General features: G+C 40.8%; 1 protein-coding gene across 1 annotated transcript in view; it reads right to left on the bottom strand.

Annotated features, from left to right (window-relative positions):
* The window catches only part of NRXN3 (neurexin 3), a 1,622,198-nt gene that overhangs the window by 992,460 nt on the left and 606,964 nt on the right, over window positions 1-22,774 (bottom strand). The gene's annotated exons all lie outside the window — the stretch shown is intronic.

Raw genomic sequence — 22,774 nt, 5'->3', positions numbered from 1 at the left:
TAATTAAGAGGATTGAGTAGTCATGTGCGTGAAGCAGGGCCTAGCCGAGCAAAGGATATACAAAAAGCAAGACCAGCCATCTTGAGTAACCTGACCATTCACTCCATCCCTACATACCCTGCATGACCCTTAAAATCTTGATCTGCCCCTCTTCCTCAGTATCCCTGGGGTCAGGTCTGTAGAGGTGCACTGCAACTAAATACCACACACACAACAGACACCAGCAGCTCAGACTAGGGATGAAATGTGAGAGGTCTAACAGGCACAATACAGGGGGGATCATGACCACTGAGCAAAATACAAGCAGTATCAGCATTCTGCGATAGCACCACCCTGCCTGTGGTTTCTGTCCTGGCCTGCACTCTTAGTCCCCCCCAGCCAGCGCCATATCCTGGAGAGGTGGTTAACAACAGAACACAGGTTAATATAATGGTGCCTTTCCCGTAAGGGGCCCGGATTAATCACTTTAGTAGTCTTAGGTGGGGCCATGTAGAAGACAGGTGAAATCTGTAATCTCCTTTCTAGTCTTATATCCCATGGAGCAGCAAACCCAAGCCACCAGGGACTTAACCTGCCCACGCCAGGGCCATTCGATAATGCATTTCCCAAGGCAGACCCTGTGGCAACGGCAAAAGTGAGTTACTGTCCTGACCAATAGTTAGCAATGGTCCTTCAGTGGTTAACAGTAGTTGCCTCTGGGTTAATGTGGTGAAGGCACTGGGATAATTGCTCCTGGGATGTTCAGTGATAGTTTGTAGGGCTGGTCCACATGTTGAGAGAGGGGGGTTTCTGTCTCAGTTTAAGCAGCCCATTCCTCCTTCCAATTATCCCGGCAGCAGTGGGGTTGTGGGGTGGAAATGCTAGTGTATGTCTTTCTTATCAGCTCATTCCTGAACTTCATAGCCAGTAGAGTAGATTCCTCAGCTGCTATCTATTTGATGTGCACGGGGCCTGTATATCACACACAGCTGTTCTAGACCCGACAGTGGTTTTTCACTTGCTCTACGACTCGGGTAGGCCTTCTGTAAGACCTCGCACCTGCTGTAACGCGCTGTAGATGGCATATAGCTGCCGCTCCATCACATTATATCGCTGCTTTCCCCTCTCCATAGCTGGCACCAGAAGCTCAAGGGTACTCATTATTTTGCCGTTGCCACAGGCCCCAACCAAACCCTTCCAGGTAACTGGCCACATCCAATTCACAAGCCTGTCCCTTAGTTAGTACCCTAAAACCCGTAACAATAATTGTTTAGGGGTGGTGGGTCAGGGATATGCCTGTATGACCCAACCAGATAACCCCCAAGTGTCTGATAGGTAATCCAGGTCCTTGCATTTTGTCCACATCCACCAATCATTCCTGTGCAGTCAGAGGAACCAGTAACACGAGGTTGCTAGTTTTAAACTGGCTAACAGGATATCATCAATACAATGGAGGAGAAAGGCACCTCTCCTGGTAGGCAGCTGCCACAGGGCCCCACATGCTAAAGGATAGCCACCCGGGATTACCTCTGCAACCTTCCGTCCCCGTCCTTACTTCCTAACATTTTGGTACTCACGGGCGTTTCCTCGGCCTCCTGGCTGGCTCTTCAATGGTTGGGCTGCACCCCGCAGGCCTGCAAGCCTTGTAGTGGCCCAGCCTCAAAATCAAAGAGCCAGGAGACAGTGACAGAGACATCAACATTTACTCGACAGGGGACCTTACACGTCTGCAGCAAAACGTCCTGGAGCAATGCACCCAGTGTGTAGGCCAGAGAGCAGACAACATGGCAGCAATCTTCGCTACTGCGTGGGGAAGGAGGCTACCATTTATAGGGGGAACTGACGTCACGTTGGCGCATCAGTTACCAGGGAAACCAGTGGCTGGGAGGGCAGGGGGGAGCAAGCTGCCTGATTAAGCCCTATAATTAAGATTGGATTGGATACTCATGTGAGGGAAGCAGGCACTGGTCGAGCAGGGGGATGTACAAAGAACAAGAGAACAGCCGCCCTGAATGGCCTGACCACACACAGAGGTAAGAGACATGTGGTGAAGTCAAACCACCTGGGTTCAGACCCTTGCTTTGCTTGTTACTGTGTAACCTGAACAGGTCGTTGAACCTCTTACGTACCTCAGTTCCTCATCTTTGAAGAGAGATAATAATAATACACTTACCTCACAGGGTTGCTGTGAGGATTAGAAGACTAAGTACGTGTAAGGGGTTTAAAAAAGTTCTTGGCACATTGTAAGTATTGGTTACTATTACCTTCATTTTACAGAAGAGGAAGCTGAAAATCAGAGATTTTAATACCTGTCTAAGGTCACACAGCTATTACACAGTGGAGCCAGAATTAAATGCAGATCAGTCTGGCTTGAGAGCCTGTGCACTCAATAACTATTATCATCCTGCCGCTTCTCAACGTGAGAAAACAATGTTTCCGTAAGATCCCTCCCACAATCTAGCTTCATCAGCCAGCTGGCCTGTAAGAGACCCACTAGGAACGGGAGTCTCTCCTGCCTGTGCCTGAGGCTCACAGGTTACAGTCAGGCAGGCACACCGAATGACGCATGTTCAGGGCCCCAGTCACAGCCTCGTGGAAGATCCCTCCTGGGGCCCATGCCCTCCTCAGGTTATATGAGACAGAGGTAAAGGAGGTGCAGAGGAGCCAGGAAGTGTCTGCTTCCCAAACTCACTGCTGAAGGTCTCCTCAAATTCAAAGACTGATGAAGACCCTGCTCTGACCTTGCACAAGGGGCCCACTCTGGAGTTCCTCTCTCTTGATCCCACCTAAATTCCCCTCCCATTGACCACCTACATCCTTTGTGACCCTCCTGATGAAAAAGATGGCAAGAGCAACTGCTGGACACAGAAGAGTGAGAGCCAGCCAGCTGAGCACACCTGTCCCTCCAGAACTAGACCACAATCCACCCCAAACAGGGCCAGATTAACAGGAAGTGGCTGCCACTGCTGCCCTGCCCAGAACCCCAACCAGCTCTCCTACACGTCCTCACCTCCTCAGTAAGTATCATTTGTTTAATTTCATGAGAATTGGCAATGTTATCATCACCACCTGTCCAGTGACATTAGACTGACCTAAATTAGCCCCTTCTTGATTGTAGCCCCTGGCTTCTTTTAAATGAGCCATCAGTTTGGAAGCTGTTTACTCATGAGGTATGTCTGTAGGCAAATCAAACTCCTAGAAGAATAGAACTTTAAGTCTACAAAGGGGGAAAACACCTGCCTCTTTAGAAGGCTGAATACATTTCCCCAGAGATATCAGGTCCTAACTGCTAAAACCTGTGAAATAGTATCTTATTGAAAAGAATCTTTGCAAATATGATTAAGGCTCTTGAGATGAGGTTATCCTGCATTATCCAGGTAGGCCCTAAATGGAGTCACCTGTATCCTTATAAGAGTGAAGCAAAGGGAGAGAGATTCAACACACAGAGAGAAGACAATGTGAAGGCGGTGGCAGGATTGGACGGATGCACCCACAAGTCAGGAATTCCAGCAACTACCAGAAACTGCAGGAGGCAAGCAAGAGATTCTCCTGTATGGCTTCCAGGAGGAGGTGGCCTTGCTGACGTCTTGATTTCTGCCTGGTGAAACCAGAAACTGATTTTGGACTTCTGACCTCCAGAACTACAAAAGAATAAATTTCTACTGCTGTTTTAAGACACCAAGCTTGTGATACTGTGTTACAGTAGCCGAAGTAAATTAATACACTCTCCCTCTGCTCAATCCCCAGTCCCTGTAAGACAATAAACCCCCCCCCCCCAGGGCAAGGCCTGCTTGCTTTGAGGCTGGCCATACACAAATTTCTCAGGTTTGGGGAGGAAGAACCAAATAAAAATGGAAAATTGTCCAGGCTGATCAACACTGGCAATCCAATCCTACGATGCACTGCCTCTGAAGTTTAAATTACCAGTTGTATGTAACTACCAGGTTTTTTGTCCCATAGCTTTATCAAGTATGTGCTTATATAATACAGAGAAGCTGCCTGACTCTCATAACCCTCATAGCTGGAGTTCAAATCAAAGCAAAAATTAAATACTAGAATTAAACAAAGCATGAATTATGTATAACTCATCAAGCTGGAAGCTACCTAATTCTTACACCACAATCTCTTCCTTAAAGAACATAGCATATTCTGGGGAAGACAGCCATGTATATTGTTATTCAGTCACTAAGCATTTATTGAGCAAATACTATATACAAAGCACCAGGCCAGGAAATGTGGGAGATACAAAGAAGAAAGAGACATTGGCTGTCTTCTCAAAGATTTTATTCTATTAAAGGAACCAGATATATACACATTTATTCATAAGCTCATTATCTATTCAGTCAGTATCATGCTCTGTGGAAGTACAAAGATGAAAAAGATATAGCAAAGAAATCCTCTGTTAGAAGGGGAGACAGTCAGAAAAGTTAGCAATTTGCATGGCAGAGGTTTTTAAAAAGTATTCCTACTTACCAAGAAAGCACGGATGAGCCCTAGTTCAACCTATGAGTTGGAAGAAGGGTCAATCACAAAATGCTCTCCAACAGGCAGAGTGCTAAGGGAAGGCTTGGTAAATGATTGGCATTGGCCAGGAGAAAGGGAAAAGTAAGAGACAACGTGGGGGAAAGACAGGGGTGAGAAATCTTGGCATATTTGTAGAGTGGAGCGTGATCGGTGTGGCTGAATTACATAAAGTAGGTGGAGTGATGGAGGCTCTGGTAGAGAAGATGATAAAGAAGGACACTGGATAAGACTCCAGAAGACCTCCTGCATTCAGCCGACAAGTTTTAACTTGGTCCTAAAGGCAGTGGGGAACCACTCAGGTAGGAGAGTGATGGGGTCAGGCTGGCATTGTATGAAAGATTAATCTGGTGGCCACAGGAAATGAATTAAAAGGAAGCAAGAGAAAAAGTAGAAAAACAACTTGAAAATCTACAGCAACATGACATATATAAAACCAAAAGTATAAAAAGTACAATGAATAGAATTATGATTGGTTTGGTGGTAATATGTGTGCTGGAGAAGAGAAATGCATAAAGAAAATGAAAAAAAGAGATGATTAAGCTGATAAAACAAGCTCATGTCAAATCATGGTCTTGAACATGAAGCTGTGCACCGAGGATCCAGAGCAGGAGAAACATAGCCAAAAACAAGTTTTATGAGAGACGATATGGCAACTATGCATAGGGCATTTTAGAAAAATCTAAATAAGAGAAAGTAATGCCCAGGTCTAAAGCAGTGACGGTGAAAATGCAAAAGGAGGGGGAAATTCTAGAAAAATTTCGGAGATAAAGCTGAAAGGGCTTGATGACTTGGAGGTTACGGGAATGCTGTACCAGCCAGGTTGCTGAGGCATCCAATTCTCCATCTAGCACTGACAATGAAGGATATATACTAAGTGCCAAGAATGGTGATAAATGCTTTATATTTAGAATTCCCTGTAATTATCACAATAATTCCATGTGGTAGCATCAATATCCCATTTCACAGATGAGAAAACTGAGATTTGGAGAAGTCAAATGACTTGCGCAGGTTCACAAAGCTTCCAAGTGGCAGGGCTAGGATTTGAATTCAAGTCCATCTAACTCCCCCAATGTATTGTCAAAACCATGGGACTGTGTGATTGGCTCATGCATTCCAATTACTTTGGACAAAACAATTTAGAAATAACCTTTACTCAACCATGATGCTATTACTATTTCTCAGGAAATCATCCCCATCTAGGGACCCCTATGATCACAAACAAAACCTCAAGAAAGACTTGTATATTGCTGCATATCTGAATCAGCAGTCACTCCACTTACCAATTTTCTTGAAATCCAAACCAACAGCTGGAAAGCTTGGTGCCATCTTAATCAAGCCAAACTGGAATGATCAAGGAAACAAAAAAATAGGCAAGGATCCTGGGGAATACATGGTGTTTGGGGGACGTTCCTCTTATCAAAGGTCTAACAGATACCCTGAGAGAAAACTAAAGACTTTGGGAAAACCAACCCACTTTTATCTCTGACTCCTTGATCTTTAGAGTTTATTTTTGGACTGGCATGGAAGTAACCACTATCAGATGGTAATTTAAATGCTTCCTAAGGAGGTGCTGACACTGAAAAAAAAGGACAGTAACCTATAAACAAAGCAAGTAGTACAAAATTAAATGTATGGTTCCAGAGTTCACCCAAGGACCTCTCTTGGAGCTCTCATACAACTGGCCCTGCATGGCCACTATTTTCCCCTTTTCTAATGGGTCATTTAACTAGCCAGGCCCTTGTCTATGTTTTCTTTCATCACAAAGGTAGAAAATGTTTATTTTCCTGCCCGGCATGATTTTGACTAGAAAGTGTCTTCTGTATTTACCACAGTCCAAAGACTTGAGGAGACATGTGGATAATGGCATCTTTCTCCCTGGCCCCCGCACAGGCTGCCCTGAGGAAAATGCTGACACCATGGCCCACGGCACCTGACAGATTGTTAGGGTCTACCTGAGGCTCTCTAATTCTTATTCAAACTAGGAAAGTACAGAAAGGGGACGAGATCAAGGGTCCCTCGATCCAGGGCAAAGAAAAGGCAAGGCATCAACTTGACTCTGTCAATAACCCTACATCTATCGCTTAACATCTTATAAAGAGCAAAGAGAGCCAAAAGTGGCGACGTGATAAATCAAGACGCTTAGCTTTTATCTCTTTGGCTTCTATCGCTGGAGTCCACTTGACTGTGTGGCTAGAGGATACAGTTCCAAGAAAAACCAATAAAAGGTGTTTTATTTAACCACAGATGAAAGAGGAAAGAGTTTTTACTACCCCACCTCTGCAGCATTCAAAATACTGTCACTGGCTTTCTAAGATAAAACATATTTAACTTACAATGAGTATTATTATTAGAGTAAATAATTCTGAAATAAGATTATTAATGTCCTATTAACTAAATTTCAATAGGCCTCAGTCCTCAGAACCCTCAATATTTGTGAAATAGCTATTTTTTTTTGTCTATAATTCCCTCCTCAAAATTCTTTTTTCTAAGGTTTCCTGACTGTACATTTTCCAAGTAACTCTTTGATGACTCACTTTCTGCCTCTGTCATCAGCAACTTTTCCAAATTGCTTAAAAAGAGGTTTTCCCCAGGCATCTGATGGATTCACTCCTTTCTCACTACTCCACCTCAATTGCTGATATCACCCACTCACACATCTTTATTTCTGGGCCAAACATTTTCCAAAGCCCCAGCCTCTAAATCTGAATTGTCTGATGGAACAATCATCTATCTAAAATTAAAATTCTCCAAAGAACCATAGAATCAACCTGCTTAAAAGCAAACTCATCAATTCCTCCTCCTAACTTCTTCATTTCTGTGAATGGTCACCCAAGTTCACATTTTTTAAATTATATCTGACTCTTCGCTCCTCATTGCTCCTAGTATTAACCTGTTACCAAGTCCATTTGGCTCCATATCCAACAAGTCTTTCTCACATTCAGTTTCTCTATTCCATTCCTGCTGCCACTGGTCCTATTTAGGCCTCCATTTTCTTTAATCATCCACTAAACAACCATAGAGAACTTATTAATGTTAGGCTCTGTAACAAATGGTATGATCCCTGACCTTAAGGAACGTACCTTTTAGTAGAGGTGTTACACATGTGAACATCTATGTACAGTGACGTTAGAAGAGGAGCATGTATGGGAGGCAGCAGATTCTCAAGGCAGAGCGGTCAATTTTGCATTGGAGAAATGGAGTCTGGACTAAGTCCCACATGGGCTAGTATGATACAGCTTCCTAATGAGTCTAGATTCCAATTCCAATGTCTCCCCCTTCAGTCTATTCTTCATACTGCTGTTCTACATTTGGTCTGTGGTCCATAACATGATAATAATCCAGAAGAGAATAAACAACTGTACTAAGACAGTAGCAGTGGGGAAGACAGAGATGTGTCTAGTCAGCATGCCTTAGGGACAGATGGGTCCTGGAGGAGAGTTTAAGGAAAGAAGGGGGAACAGTAATGACTTAGGTCTCTGGCTTGGTTAACTAGGTAAATGTGAAGTCACTGATAGAATGGATTCAGTAGGAGGAGTCAGAAGTTCTGGGGAAGAACGAAGAAGGGAGGAAGGAAGGGGGGAGAAAGAAGGAAAAGAGGGAAGGGGAGAGAAACAGAGGGTGGGAGGGTTGAATGAAGAAATCCTACAGAACACCAGAACTGAACACGAGCCAAATTATACTCCACAGAAGGCATGTCATAAGACCACATTATTCCTAGCCTGAAGGAGACAGCTCACTTCTGTTCCATTTGATATTAAGATATGTAGTCACCACTTCACCCTGCATACATTCCAGGACTATTTATCTACATATGCGTCTTATAGCCACCTCACCTGAACAGAGAAAAAAAACTTTTCCTGAGTATTCCAGTGACACCATATATTTGTAGCCTAATCTCTTGTACTCCCTCTGAACACACCTTTTCCTTCCTGATTCTCTGTTGTCTTTCCTAGGAAATTGAACTGAAAGAACTTAGGGCAGGAATCATGTTTGTCTTTGAAGTAAGTCCTCAATAAGTACTCAACATAAAATCGAAAAGCACTGTCAGTACACCCTGCCATTCCAAAATGCATGCCTCTCAGAAGTTCTGGCCAAATTTAAAAACACCAAACGAATTACTCTAAGGAGGTCTAATGGTGATGATAATTATTGTGGCAAAGAATGATGGTGACCACTAATGACGATGAAGATGAAGGAGGAAGAGAAATAGGACAGGAGGAAAAAAGACAGTGATGAGTATGGCACTAATAATACCTTTATTTTAAGTCAGCTTTTTCGAAACAAGAAAAAGAAAAGTCAAGAGCATCAATCCCCTATATTTGAGATTTAAAAAACCCATTATCCTAATTGTTCCACGTTTCTTAGGTTATATATTTAACCAACTGCAATAGTGTCTCCTGCAAATTTGGCATAAAAGTATAGAATGTGGACTACATACTTATGTGAACATAGAACTTGAAGAAAAATCTCTTGAAAAGGTATTGAAATTCCCTTCCTTTGATTTCTACGACACATAATCTACTCAATCTGTTTTCTCCCATTTCTTAACCAGCCACTCTTTCTTCTGATTTTATTAATGTTTGTTCCCTAAGGCCCGACCTTGATCTCTTTTTTCTCTACACTTTTTTCGATCAGAGCTCATCTACATTCCCAGGTCCAACTCCTCTCTATGCAGAAGGCTCCTAAATATTTATACCAGCTCTGAGTCTTTAAGTTCAGATTCGTATTTCCAAGTAACATCTGAGTGTTTTTCATTTGGGGGCCTTTCTTTTAGGTCAAAGCATTTCCAAAGACAAAATCATCATCCTGCCCACAAATCTGTTCCCTCTCCTAACTTCCTATCTTCTTAATGCCATGTCCCTCCTCACTACAGACCCCACTTGACTGCTCTGACTACAGGAAAACTCTTCCAAAAGTTGTCTGTACCTACCTGCATCAACTTCACACTCACTATTCTCCTCTCACTCTCCACTTGAAATTAGTCTCTTGTCCGGGCCACGTCATTGGGTGACCAACAAACTGTCAGAATCAATGATTAATTTTCATTTCCCTTGACCTCTCAGCATTCTTCTTGAAAGATTTACTTCTCAGGATCTTTTAAGATTCCATGCTCTCTTGTGTCTCTACCTACTATTACAATCTCTCTCTCTCAGTTTCCTTTGTTAGTTACTCTTCTTTAAGATCTCTACCTGTTGAAGTCCCAGAGTTCTGTCTTCAGCCCTCTTCTTGATTACAAGTACATTCTGTAAGTTTCATTATTTTAAATATTATATATATATTTACATATTATATATTATGTTTTATATATAATATATATATATATAGCTGATGCTCAAATTTATATCTCTAGCCATAGGTTTCTTCTGATTGTCAGACTCACATTTCCAGCTGTCTTCTTGACATCTTCACTTAACAGGCTTTTAAGTTACACATGGCTAAAAGAGAAATACTGATTTTGCCTTCCCCAAGCCTACTCTCCCCAAGCATCCTGACTTAGGCATTGTCATTAACCAAACACGGAATTATCTAAACCTAGAAGACATCATGGAGTCAAAAGTGATGCTGTCTAAGTCCTGACCCTTTACCCCCCTGACACGAGATAGGACTGTATTTCTTGGCCACCTTGTGGTAGGTGGGGCTGTGTGATTACTTTCAGCCAATTTCATTTGAGCAGAAGTTCTATGTGTCATTTCAGGCCAAACATTTCATTGTTTCAAGTTTGAAATTGTCTAAACTTCTCTTTTCCCCTTTCGGTGTCAACTATCCAATGGTCCAGTTAGTGGTTACCCTGTCATCCCATGTCCAGAGTGAGAACGATAATAAAAATGTCAAGGCCACCAGCCAAGACACAAAGGATATGAAGTGTTAGTGAGCAACAAACCTCTTTTGTTTTAAGCTATTGATTATTTTGGAGTAATTTGTTGCCACAACACAACCTAGTTTATCTTAACTAATAAAGGTATCCTCAATTACTCACCTCTCCCATCCAACACCCAGTTAATCAATAAACCCTATTGACTCCATCTCCAACACACATCACACATCCCACATCCATCCGATTCTTACCATTGCTACTACTTGAATTCACACTGCTATACTTTCTTGCCTGCATGGTAGCAACAGCCACTTACCTACCTTGTACCTCTACTAGTGCACACCATGGTCCATCCTCCATAAACCAGTCAGAGGGATCCTTCTAACTTCCCTGCTAAAAATTTCCCAGTGGCTTCTCACTGTAATCAGAATAAAATCCAAATTTCTTACCATGGCTTAAAGGTTCTACATAGCTTGTCCTCGACCAGTTCGTTCCTTTTCATACCCTTTGAATTCAACAAGCACCTCCTTCCCAGGTCTTTGCATTTACTGATCCTTCGACTTCTCATCAAGCAAACATCAGCCCCCTACCAACTCAACTGTCTAAAATGGCACTCCATTACCTTCTACTCCCTCATCATGCTATATTTTGCTTCTTCTCGTCAAAGTATTTATATCACCATATACAGTACTTTGGATTTATTTTCTCACTCTTTGTTTCCACCCACCAAAATGTAAGCTCTATGAAAGGCAGGCAGTGTTTCTGCTGCCACTCACTGCTGCATGTCCAGCCTCAGCAGAAAGGACCATCCAATGAGCCTGAAGTATACCAGGGGACTTCTTCCCCATATTCCTACTTCCCCATGCATCAAGGGTTCTGCTGAACCTCCAGAGTTCTTTACAGTGTTCAAATCTTTCACTCTTGGGATCTTTTATTTTGATTCTTTAGGTCATATATATTTATGCTTACATATACAAAATTACATATATTAAATATGCAATATACACAAAGAAAATTATATTTGTGCATACAGGTACACACGTATTTTTAATCTAACAGCTAAACAAGTATTACCACTCAAATTCCCAACATGAGGAAGGCTCTTTTGGTCAGCCCAGTCCTCTCTCACTCCCTCTCCCCAACCTCAAACCCTGATTTCCATCACTGCAAATGAATAAAGGCCATTTCCAATTGTGACTAAGATGTTATCCTGGCAGAACCCAAGAGTTCCTGACAAGTTCTGATTAAATCTTTGGTCCCCATACGGAACTGTAAACTCATTCTATAGAAATAGTCCATTGAGAAATAATAGCTTCTGCTGGTGCCAAGAGAATATACTCATCATTCATTTATCCATCCACTTACTAGGCAAATATATGTGGAAGACATTGCAAGAGAAGAAAAAAATTATTCATTCAACAAATATTTACTGAGTGAATACTATATGCACAGGCACGGTCCCAAAGTGGACAAAACAAAGTCTTGCCCTCATGGACCTTAAGATCTAACTGGATGGGGCAAAGGAAGAAGTGAACTTACAGTGTGTCAGATGATGACAAGCAAACTAAAAGGGAGCGGGTATGCCAGGCTGGGGGTGGGGAGGCTTGTCACTGCTTATACAGGATAGCCCTGGAAAGCCTATGAAATACTGTGACATTTCAGCAAAGACTTGAAAACACTGGGGAACAAGTAATGTAGACATTTGCAGAAAAGAGAACTCTAGGCAGACTGATAGTAATTACCTAAGCAATGAGCAGTTAAGTAAATGACATTTTCAAAGAACGCCAAGGAGGCCTGTGTGGCTGGATCAGGGGATGGTGAAGCACAAATTGGGGGTGGGAGAGGAGAGGCAGCGAGGGCCAGAGCCTACAGGTCTTACCGGCCTCCTAAGAACTTGAGCTCTGCTTCTGAGCAAGCTGGAAAGCCACTGAAGGGTTTGAAACAGAGGAGTGTTTACGTTCCTTTTATGTTTTAAGAGGATAATTCTGGAAGCTAGGGAGCCAGGATAGACTGGGGGAAGGGGAACGATCAGGGGCAAAAACAGGGAAGCAGAGTGAACATTTAGAACGTTGTTGCAGCAGTCTAGTGAGGAAAGATGGTGGCTTGGACCAGCGTGTCCCACCTTACAGCCTTTCCCGACCGCTACGCTGCTTCACTGGCCCACTGAGCCAGTGCCTCCCTAAAGCACTTCTCAAATTGCATGATAAACATCTGTTTTCTTCTCTGTTTCCCTGCCCACAGGGTTAGAGCTCTTCAATAAAAAAGGTATGTCAACTGCTTTTTTGCCTTTGTCTTCAGACATCAGTTACAAAAAAGTGAACCAATGAATCTGAAATAGTCAAAGCATAATACAGCCAATTTATTTATTACATATTCAGAGGGGAATGAGAGGGAATGAGAGAACCATCAATGTGCCAGCTAACATTTTTGCCTCATTCCAAGTAGACCTAGGCCTTCACGTCTCCTGGAATGAGATGCCTGGGCAGAAATGCACGGAGAAATCAACAATGCTAATTCTTGGTTTAGGAGCATCCAAGGATCCTGGACTTCAGGAAGCGATTTAAAAGTCTTGTCAAGGGTAAAGATGACTATAAGCATTTTTTTTTTACCTCATGTGCCAATTTTAGAATGTAATCGCCACAGAAACTGTTAGTCTTACGTGCCACCCTCTAGAGGCCTCCACCACTCCACACAGTTACAGCCTGTTTATAACACATCCCAAGGTCCACAAACCGACTGTTAAGACTCTGGCATCTTTCCAAGGTCTTCCAACTCCAGGATCAGTACGGTTAACACAGCCAGTGAAAAAGGTCCCTACATAAGATACAGTCCATTATCAACCCTAAGGGTCTAGGTTTAGGAAAAGAACAAGACCCCCAAGTCTTGTTCTTTATTCAGAGGGTGGCATTATCCACCTTTGGGAGTTCTCCAGGTAAACCATCCTTAGAAAGCGCTTATATAAACACTGCTGGTGTGATTAAGGTGTCTTTCTAAATTTCACCGGGGAATCATTACTCCAAGATGTCACTAACATAAATAAATAGCAAGTATGGAAACTTTAGTCTATCATAAATTATGAAGCCAATCACAAGAAAATAGTCTGTTGATCAATAAAGAGTTCTAAAAGGACACTCAGAAAGTAAACTTCTGTCACTTGAAGGGCACTCATTTTTCTGGCATCCGGGACTGTCTACAAATTGTCCCCCTGCTACCTTAACCACACATAAGATCCCTCCCCTTCCTTCACACACACTCACGTCACTAATGCAATCTACAGAGACTTGCTCTGCCTATCTGAATCCCGAACAGCTGTCAGTACCTATATATCTGTATTCCCTTATTTTCACTTAGTCTACCCCTCTTTGTGAAGCCCAGTAACTCTATTGGGATAAGGATTGTTCAGTGTTCTCGTCTATAGCCTAAATGAAATCTCTCTAAAAATCAGCTAGCCCTCTTGCTCTGATCCCATAACTCAAATGGTGCACAGACAGCCTCGAGTTGACCACAGGCTAATCCAGGGCTGAGTTTTACAGGTAGGAAGAGAGGAGTGCTCTTGATTATTCTCATTTTTCAGTCTCTACAGGACTGTGTGGATTTTAATTCCAGTTCCAACTCTTTAACTAGCTGTATGGCCTTGAGCACACTATCTTTGTGCTTTGGTTTCCTCTTTTTTTCCCTCTCCAATGACAGTGCAGTATCTTACCTCCTCAGAGTCAGTGTGAAGACTACATGAGTTCATAACATAAGCACTTAGGACCCTGCTTAACCTACGGGAAGTGATCGATTAATGTTGACATTATCATCATCATTATTACTATTAGGTAGAACTGAAACTCTGAGACAGCAGGGCTGAGGACCAGACTGTGGCTGAGGTAATTCCACAAGGGCACTGGCATCCACCTTACTAAGGCTCAGACTCAAGCAGCCCAACTACTGTGGAGCTCTCACACTCTTTTGGGTTCTGGCCTGTTTCTCTCAGTAAAGCACCTGCCCCTCGTCCCCTCCTGCCCTAACCCTCCCCACTGCTGTCACTTTGTGATACAAACAGACTCACATTCATCTATGGCTCTGGGGAAGAACTGGACAGAGAAGTGAATAAATATGCAATTGAAGCAGAATCACGGAGCAGGGAAACCAGTTCCAAATCGGTTCTGGCAAATCCCTTCCAATTCTCAGCACTGGAATGAACCAGCAAAGGGGTATCAATCATGGATTGAGAGAAAGAGTATGTCCTGGTCTCCTGCACGTTCTTTCCTCCAGAGTGGCTTCTCATCTCCATCACTGACAATAGGACACGCACGGGATGAGAATGGACTGGGAACTTAAGCAGCAGACCCACTTTTCCAAAAACATTTCCTGCAAACCAGCCAGCTGCTTTGGGAGGCCTAGCCACTTTCCCGTAGGCTCAAGCAGTTAATAAAACAAGCCAAGTCCATTCCTCACTGAAATTGCATTACCTGGAAATGACTTCGGTCCTATAAAAGAAAAACCACACTTCTGTCTCCACATCTGCTGTCATCAAGGAATCCGAGTTCTCCACGGGACAATTTACACACCACTAACCTGAAGTATCTCACTGATTTTGAAAACTGAAAACATGGGTTTGAGGGGGATTTTGCTGTCAAGATTCAGGGGAAAAAAAAAACACAATTCTAATTCCTGCTTATTTCTATTTTTTTTCCTGTTATGGTGTTTGTGTCTGTAGGGAAAGGGGCCTTCTAGAAGACCATCAAGCCGGAAGCAAAGCTATTTATCCAGTGCATGGATGCCGCTTCCCCCTCCAGATGACGATGTGGCCTTGCTGTGCTACATCTGGGTAAAGAGCTGAGAGATTCCAGGATTTGAAAACTTTCCTTTAAATGGACATGCATAGATTATCAGTGTCAATTCTTTCAGAACGTGACATAAGCCCCAATCACATAAGGCAGGATCATAATAAGACCTGAGCTTTCCAGAAAGACTTAGAAGTACTCAGCCCCAAACGAACAGTGTCTCTTATAGCTGCTTGCTGCCATGAAGGACTCTGGTGCCAACTGAAGCTGATTTAGGAAACATTACATCTGTTCCTTCCCTATGTGGTCACTATGTCTCTGATAATACTTTTATTCCTGGGTAATTAACTGAGAAATTAAATGAAGTGTGTGTTTATAGTCTCTTCCTGCCAATCCACAGCCCACTAAAAATACTAGTGTATCAGTTAGGGTGCATTTTCTCAGACTGGGGACAAGCTGGTTCTTCAAGAGATGGACCAGCCATCTCAGGCTCTGAGGTCCTCAGTGTAGGCTCTGTTAAACCTGGGAAATCATTTAGTAACACCTACAAAGGAGAGAGACAACAACAGGCAACAATTACCAAAAAAGGAGATTCTTTACGCAAATTGATAAAACTAAGCCACTCTACCTCGTGTCACTATAAATCAACGGACTAATTAAAATGAGATGGAAGACTCTGCATTCAGGTACAAGCTGGGGAGGGAAGGGTTTGCAAGAAAAGGGGAGTCAAATTAAATTCCAAACTCAAAATTCACCGCAAAACCAGTCTTTATCTGGTGCTATTTCAAATGCAGCCCCAACCAAAATTCCACGTTACAGTTTCTGCTCAAGAAGCTGTCATCTCTTTATGCTCTGCAATGAACTTATGACACTCTACAAACAGGATCCAAGCTAAAAGTTTAACCTAATCTCCTACCATTCTCCTGGTACATATTCCATGTTCTAGATACACTCAAACACTTGCTAACTGAAAATAACCTGAATCCGCGGACTTCTGTGTATTTGGCTGTGTACTTAGACTATTCCTTTAATGGAACATTCTTTCCCCAAGCTCTTCTGTTTGGCCAAATCACAGCCAATTTTCAAATTTACTTCAAGCCTTCTCATGCAAAACATGTTGTTCCCTACTCTCAGCTGATATATATTTTTAATTTAATTAAAACATCATTCAGAAAAGTGCACAAATCAAAAGTCAACAGCCTGAGTAATATTCAGAGTGATGGTCTGTGTGTACTCACCATCCAGACCAAGAAATCTAATAGTACCAGCAGCCCAGAAGCCTCCCTCTTGCTCCCCACTCACCTCATTCTTCTTCAAAGATAAATGAGCCATAATGTCATGGAACACTTTACCCTGCTGTAAACTGTATGTAAAAGAACATTTATACTATGTACTCATCTGTATCTTCCTGGCTTATTTTACCCAATATGTTTGTGAAATGTATCTATGTTATTGTAGATAATTCATTCATTTTTACTGTTGTACAACATTCTTTTTTTTTTTTTAATATAATACAGTCCATTGAGACTACTGTCCATGTCATATGGCTTTCTTCTAGTCTGGGACTATTAAAATAGTGTGTTTATTAACATTTTTGTATACACACTATGATGTACGTATGTATGCATTCTGTTGATGTACACTTGGGAATGGACTTGCTGGATTGTAGGGTATGCACATGATCAGCTTCAGGAGACACTGTTAGAATATTTTCCAAAATAGTTGCATCAATTTTCATAAAATTCTTATACTAATCCTCGTGTGCTGGAGTTTCAATGACTTCTCATTTTCTCTGACACGTTTTTCAGTCCTATTGATGGAGCCATGCTGCTGAGTATGTAGTGATATTACGTTGTGTTTCATTTTATTTTTAATCTTTTAAAATTAAAAAATTTTTTTTGGTGGGGAGGTAACTAGGTTTATCTATTTATTATTTTTAGTGCAAGTACCAGGGATTGAACCCAGGACCTTGTGCATGCTAAGCATGCACTCTTACCACTGAGCTATATCCTCCCCCTCCACCATATTGTTTTAATTCACAGTTATCTCATGACTAATGTAGATGAGTACCTTTTCATATGTTCACTGGCCATTTGCATACGCTCATTTGTGAAGTACTGTTTGCATCTCCTATTCAATTAAAAAAATAATAGATTATTTTTTCTAATTCATTTGTCAAAATTGTTTATATATTCTGGATCAGAAGTTGTTATAGCTTACATGTATTGCAAATATCTTCTCCCACTCTGGCACTTACTTCTTACTTTGTAGATGGTGTCCTCTCATGTTCTTAATTATAATATAGTTTCAGTTTCTCAGTCTTTTCATGGTCAGTACTTTTTGTGCCCTGTTTGGAGAATTCTTCCTGTGAAGATATTGGTCTCTGTTTTCTTCTAGATGCTTTATTGTTTCACCTTTCACATTTACGTCTATAATGCATTTGAAATTGGTTTATGTGCGTGGTGTGAGGTAGTGTCAATCTTCATTTTTTCCCGTGAAGACATCCAATTGATCAAGAAGCATATCTTGAAAAGATTATACTTTCCCCTCTGTTTTGCAGAATCACCTTTAATATAAACTAGTGTCCATATTTGTGTGGGCCAGTTTCTGGACCCTCTATTCTACTGGTCCATTTGTCTAGTTTAATGTCAACGTCTTACTGTTTTCTTTAAATGTTTGAAAGAGTTCATCTGTGAATCCATATGGCCAGAAGTTCTCTTTGAAAGGAAGTTTTATTTACAAATGCAACTTCTTTGATAGAGTTTCCATTTCTTCTTCTGACAGTTTTCCTTACTAAAGTCTATTTTTACCACTTCTGAGGCAAGTCAAAGTCCTTAGAATCTGTTAACTCCATTTACCCTCTTTTTACCTTTTACCCTCCACATACCCTGACTTTTCTGCTATTTTTGCCATTTTTCCATTGTCATCAGGGCTGGTTCCTCCTGGAAGCTCTAAGAGATAATTCATCGCCTCATTTTTTTCAGCTTCGAGAGGCCGCCACATTCCTCGGCCCCTTCTTCCATCTTCAAAGCTAACAGCATAGCACCTTCCAGTCTCTCTCCCTGTGATCACTTATACACTATCAGGAATTACTTATATTTATACTTCCTATCACTGTTCATTCCCTCTTGCTCTTCCCTGCTTCCATCTGGGAACGTCTTCCTTCTGCCTGATGAACTTCCTGTAGTATTTCTTTTAGAGAAAATATGCCGAGAATGAATTCTCCCCCTTTTTGTCTGCAAACGTAGCATTTTCCATTTTTTAAAGAATATTTTCACTGATTATGGAATTCTAGCAGAAGGAGCAATTATTTCCTTTCAGAATTTTAAAGATGTTAATGCACTGTCTTCCAGCTTCCACCTTTTCTCTTGAGAGGTCAAGTTTAAATCTTATCATTGCCTCTATGAAAGTACTGCATCTTTTTCTCTGGTTGCTTCTCAGAGGTTCTTTCTGTATTTTGTTTTCAGCAGTCTTGGTAAGATGTACTTTTGTATTTATCTTGCTTGAACTTCCCAGCAATGCTTAGTCAGTGGCTTGATGTCTTTTGTCCATTCTGGAAAAATGTCAGTGACCATGTCTTCCAATTACTATTTCCTCTCCATCCTTTCTCTCCAGCCCTCTGACCTCACTTTAATGCATACTATATTTTTCACTAAGATCTAGCCCCATATGTCTTTTCTTCTCTTTTCTGAAGTTTTCATCTATCTTTTCTCCCCACTCTGTATATTTCCTACTGATTTGTCTTCTAGATAACAATCCTCTCTTCAACTGTGTCTTACGTTCTTAAATATCTAATAAGTTGTTAATTTTAGATATTGTATTTTCCATTCTAGGACTTCCATTTGATACTTTTATATAGATCCCAAATCTCAGTCAAATTCTGTATCCTGCCACCTATTTTTTGATGATATTTATTACAAGTATTTTAAAGTTTGTTTTTGATAACTCTAACATACAGTTCTAGTGTCGCTTTTGGTAATTTTTTGGTACTTGGTCTTACCTCCTGGTATACTTGGCAATATTTAACTGCTAGACCCTGTGTTAAAAAATATATGAAAAAAAAATCACCTGAGGCTCTGGAAAATCTAATATCCCCCAGGAAAAAAATATTTTTTCTCTGAGAAGGCATTCAGAATAGCGGTCAATCATCTTAATCTATTATGAAACTGAACTGATTCAAAGCTGTTTCAGTCTTCGTGGGAATTGGTCTATTTGTGTTAGCTCTTCTTATTCCTAGGGTTTACCTCTTCAAGGGTCACAAATGAAAACCTGGAGTGTTTGTCAAGGTCCCTCCCTCTTGATAAATCTGGACTCAAACTCTTGTCTCTGCAGTTCCACAAGACTACTGAAGATTCCGCTCATATTCTCAGCATATTCTCAGCCTCTTTGATACCATTCCTGCTTGGCCTCCTAGGAAACATCTTAAGGAGAAAATATATGCTGACCTTTGCTCTCACTTTTTTGTGTTTTCCTTCTCTTTTTTCAAGATCTTGATCCTTTGAGTCCTTTCTGCCTCAGTAGATCCCTGATGTCTTCAGGCTGATCATTTCTATGCCTTTTCTGGCTTTTCTAGTTGTTCCTAGTGACAGGGTCACTCTGATATAAGCTTATCCATCATATCCAGAAATCTCATATAATACTTTAAACATCTTAATGATCTGGCATTTTTTTTATTCTTCATCATAATTATGACAATTATCTTCAACCCACTTGCCAATATTTCTCACTGGTCTGTGGGTCCCTTGAAGAAAGGGACCATTTTATATTGATTCTGTACCCCTGTAGCTAGCACAGTGCTTAACACATAATAGATATTTAATACACAAGGGCTAAAATGAATTAAATTAAACTGGAGAAAGACACAATGAGAATATCACCAAGGGAAAATGCCTTTTCAGCTTTTTAACACTATTTTAAGATCAATTAATTTTCTCTTAACAAAAATTGTATACTTTATCACATTTTTCAGCCTTGACTTCAACTTCTTTCTGTGAACTTGCATATTAAAAATGGTCACTTCTTACTACGATTTCTTACTGTGTGTCTCTGGCTCTCTGTCTCCATCTTCCTCTTTTTCAACATTGAGTACAAAACACATTCAAAATAAAAATTCATACTGCAGTCAAAATATTTAGAACCTAATAGAAGAATGCATACATAAGTAATCTTAGGTCACAGATCAGACAATCTTAATGTTAATTTTCAAGTTAAATGTTAAACCCAAAGAGATATAGGGATCCTTCCATTTGGCTATGGAATCTCATGTCCTTAAAAACCACATTAACTAAAAGGATGATGGAAACTATACCTCAGATCTCAACAACAAGGTGTGGGATATCTTCTCTCTGATAATCATTTTATCTTCAACACTTAACACAGTACCTGACACACAGAAGCACTTAATATATAGTTTATTTGATAAATTAATCAAGGAATGCTCAGTTTATTCAAGCCCAATAATTCAATGATTTCAAACTTTCCATCCTTGTCAAACTACTTCTTTCAGTTGTCTATAAGGCCACTGGAGCATCAAACTTCACTTCCTATTCACAAAGAACTGAAGCAAAGTTGACACCACTTTTAGTAGAAAAATCTAAACATACTGATACTGAAACATTAAGTAGTTTTCCATACACTGGTATGCTATTGAAATGAATTCTCAAGTTGAAATTAATAATTAATTACGAGCAGAGACTTTCATTTTTGCACATCAGAGTCTTCAAGTTATATGATTATTTTATTTTTTTTTCATATAACAACCTAAAATAAATATTTTGCTTTAACTGATGTAGAAAATCTAAGAAAAAAATTACACATGAAAAGGTCCATACTAATAGTAATAGTAGAAGAGGTCAACTAAATAATCCACTACAAAATATAACTTTATGATTTTCCATGAGAGGAATTGTTGGGAGCCACGGGTCCAAGAGATTCAAATGCTAGTCACACATTCTAAACTCTAGGGAGAGCACAGGGATTTCCTATTTATGTATCAACAACTCAGAAAGAGAAAGCCTAAAGTGGGTAAGGAATGAATATATTTAGGGAACAATATTTTTCATGAAAACATCCTTTTATAACAGTTTTGGTGCTTCACTGTCAGTTGCTCAGTAATCATATCTGCTTTGGGGATTTGTTTGTGTTTTGCTTTATATTCTGAGTGTGGGTATTCGGACTATGATCTTCTCATATATCCTGACATTTCTAAAGCTGTACATCTGAGATACTGGTGTTGGGTAACAAAATCTGTAAGGACTACAAGAACTATACCATTTGTTCACTTTTAAGTGGAAAGACAGTAAGTTTCTTCTTGATAAAGAGACAAAGCTCCAAACTAAAACCTGAATGGGAGATGTTTCATTGGGGCTTAGCAGAGTAAGAAGGAAATAAGCAGAAACTATGCAATTTATACTCCCTGCAGGTCTGCAGATTCTGAGGAGGAATGAAGAACTTAAAAGGAGAGAAGATTGTGCATATGTATTTTACAGGATAAACCTGGCTTAAACTCTATTGAGTTGATTTATACTATAATATCCGACTTACATTGCCACATATTGTCAAGGACCAAGGAAACAGGCATATTTACATACTGCTAGTGAGAATGCAAATTTGCACACAGCTTTGGAGAGCAATTTGGCAATATCTGATAAAGTTAAAGACACACCCAGCTTATGACCCCGAAGGCAACTTCACTTCTAGGTATATGTCCTAGATAAACTCTGGCACAGATGTGATTAAAGACATATACAAGGGTGTTCATTATAGCCTTCTACCATGTTCTATCTTAAAATGAATCTTCTAAGATAACTCTCCAAAATGTCATGTTGAAGAAAAAAGCAAGTTGTACAAAGATACGTACAGTAAGATAACATTTATATAAATTTTAAACACTCGAATTATAGTATATATTGCTGAAGGACATACACACAGTAAAACTGTAGAACATGAACTAGAAAGCAACATAGCAACTCAAGGATAATTGTTTCCTGTGAAACTAGACTCCTTCTCAACTCTACCATTACCCATTTATCTGAGCTGGCATAATAACAAAACTTCTTTTCTCCTATAATTTCACTAGGGATGGCTCAAAGCTTCTCTTCTTACCCTTTCTTCAAGCTTTGAAATTGGTTTAGGGCAAAATTAACTCATCAGTGACCTAGTCTAGAAGGACAGAAAGCTTTTTAGAAAGATTAAGCTTTAATAAATGGAAACAGTCCCTGAGATCTCTGCACATGGCTTTCCTTTTGGGTCTCTTTCCTACAGAATGGGCTCTCTGGAGAACCACCTCTTGATCTTTCTTTTATATGAGGCTTAGATTCCTCTCATTCCTTTATTTCTTATCTGTCATGCTTTGGTTGTTGTAAGATGACCCTGGGCTGACTCTCATTTGGGAGAGCTCTCCTGCCTCCAGTGCTTAGAAGACCAAATGGTCAAGAAGCTGAAGTTCAAGGGAAACAAGGTCCCCCAATTCTGCTTCTCACCTATGCCTGAACTCAGTTCATCGGAAAGAGCCCAGAAGGAGCTTCAAAGCTGCATCTGGCCGGGCGTGTTCTGTTCAACAAGTACGTCCTTCCTCTGGGCCTGGCATCACCCGCTTGGCTGCCACACTAACTGTTCACCACCCTACCCTGAGAACTTGCTGTGTGGAGGACACACTGCTCCTCCACGTCCCTTCTTTGCCTCG

Source organism: Camelus ferus, chromosome 6, assembly GCF_009834535.1.
Source record: "Camelus ferus isolate YT-003-E chromosome 6, BCGSAC_Cfer_1.0, whole genome shotgun sequence".
Taxonomy (NCBI): Eukaryota; Metazoa; Chordata; class Mammalia; order Artiodactyla; family Camelidae; genus Camelus; species Camelus ferus.
This window is presented reverse-complemented; position numbering and strand designations above follow the sequence as displayed.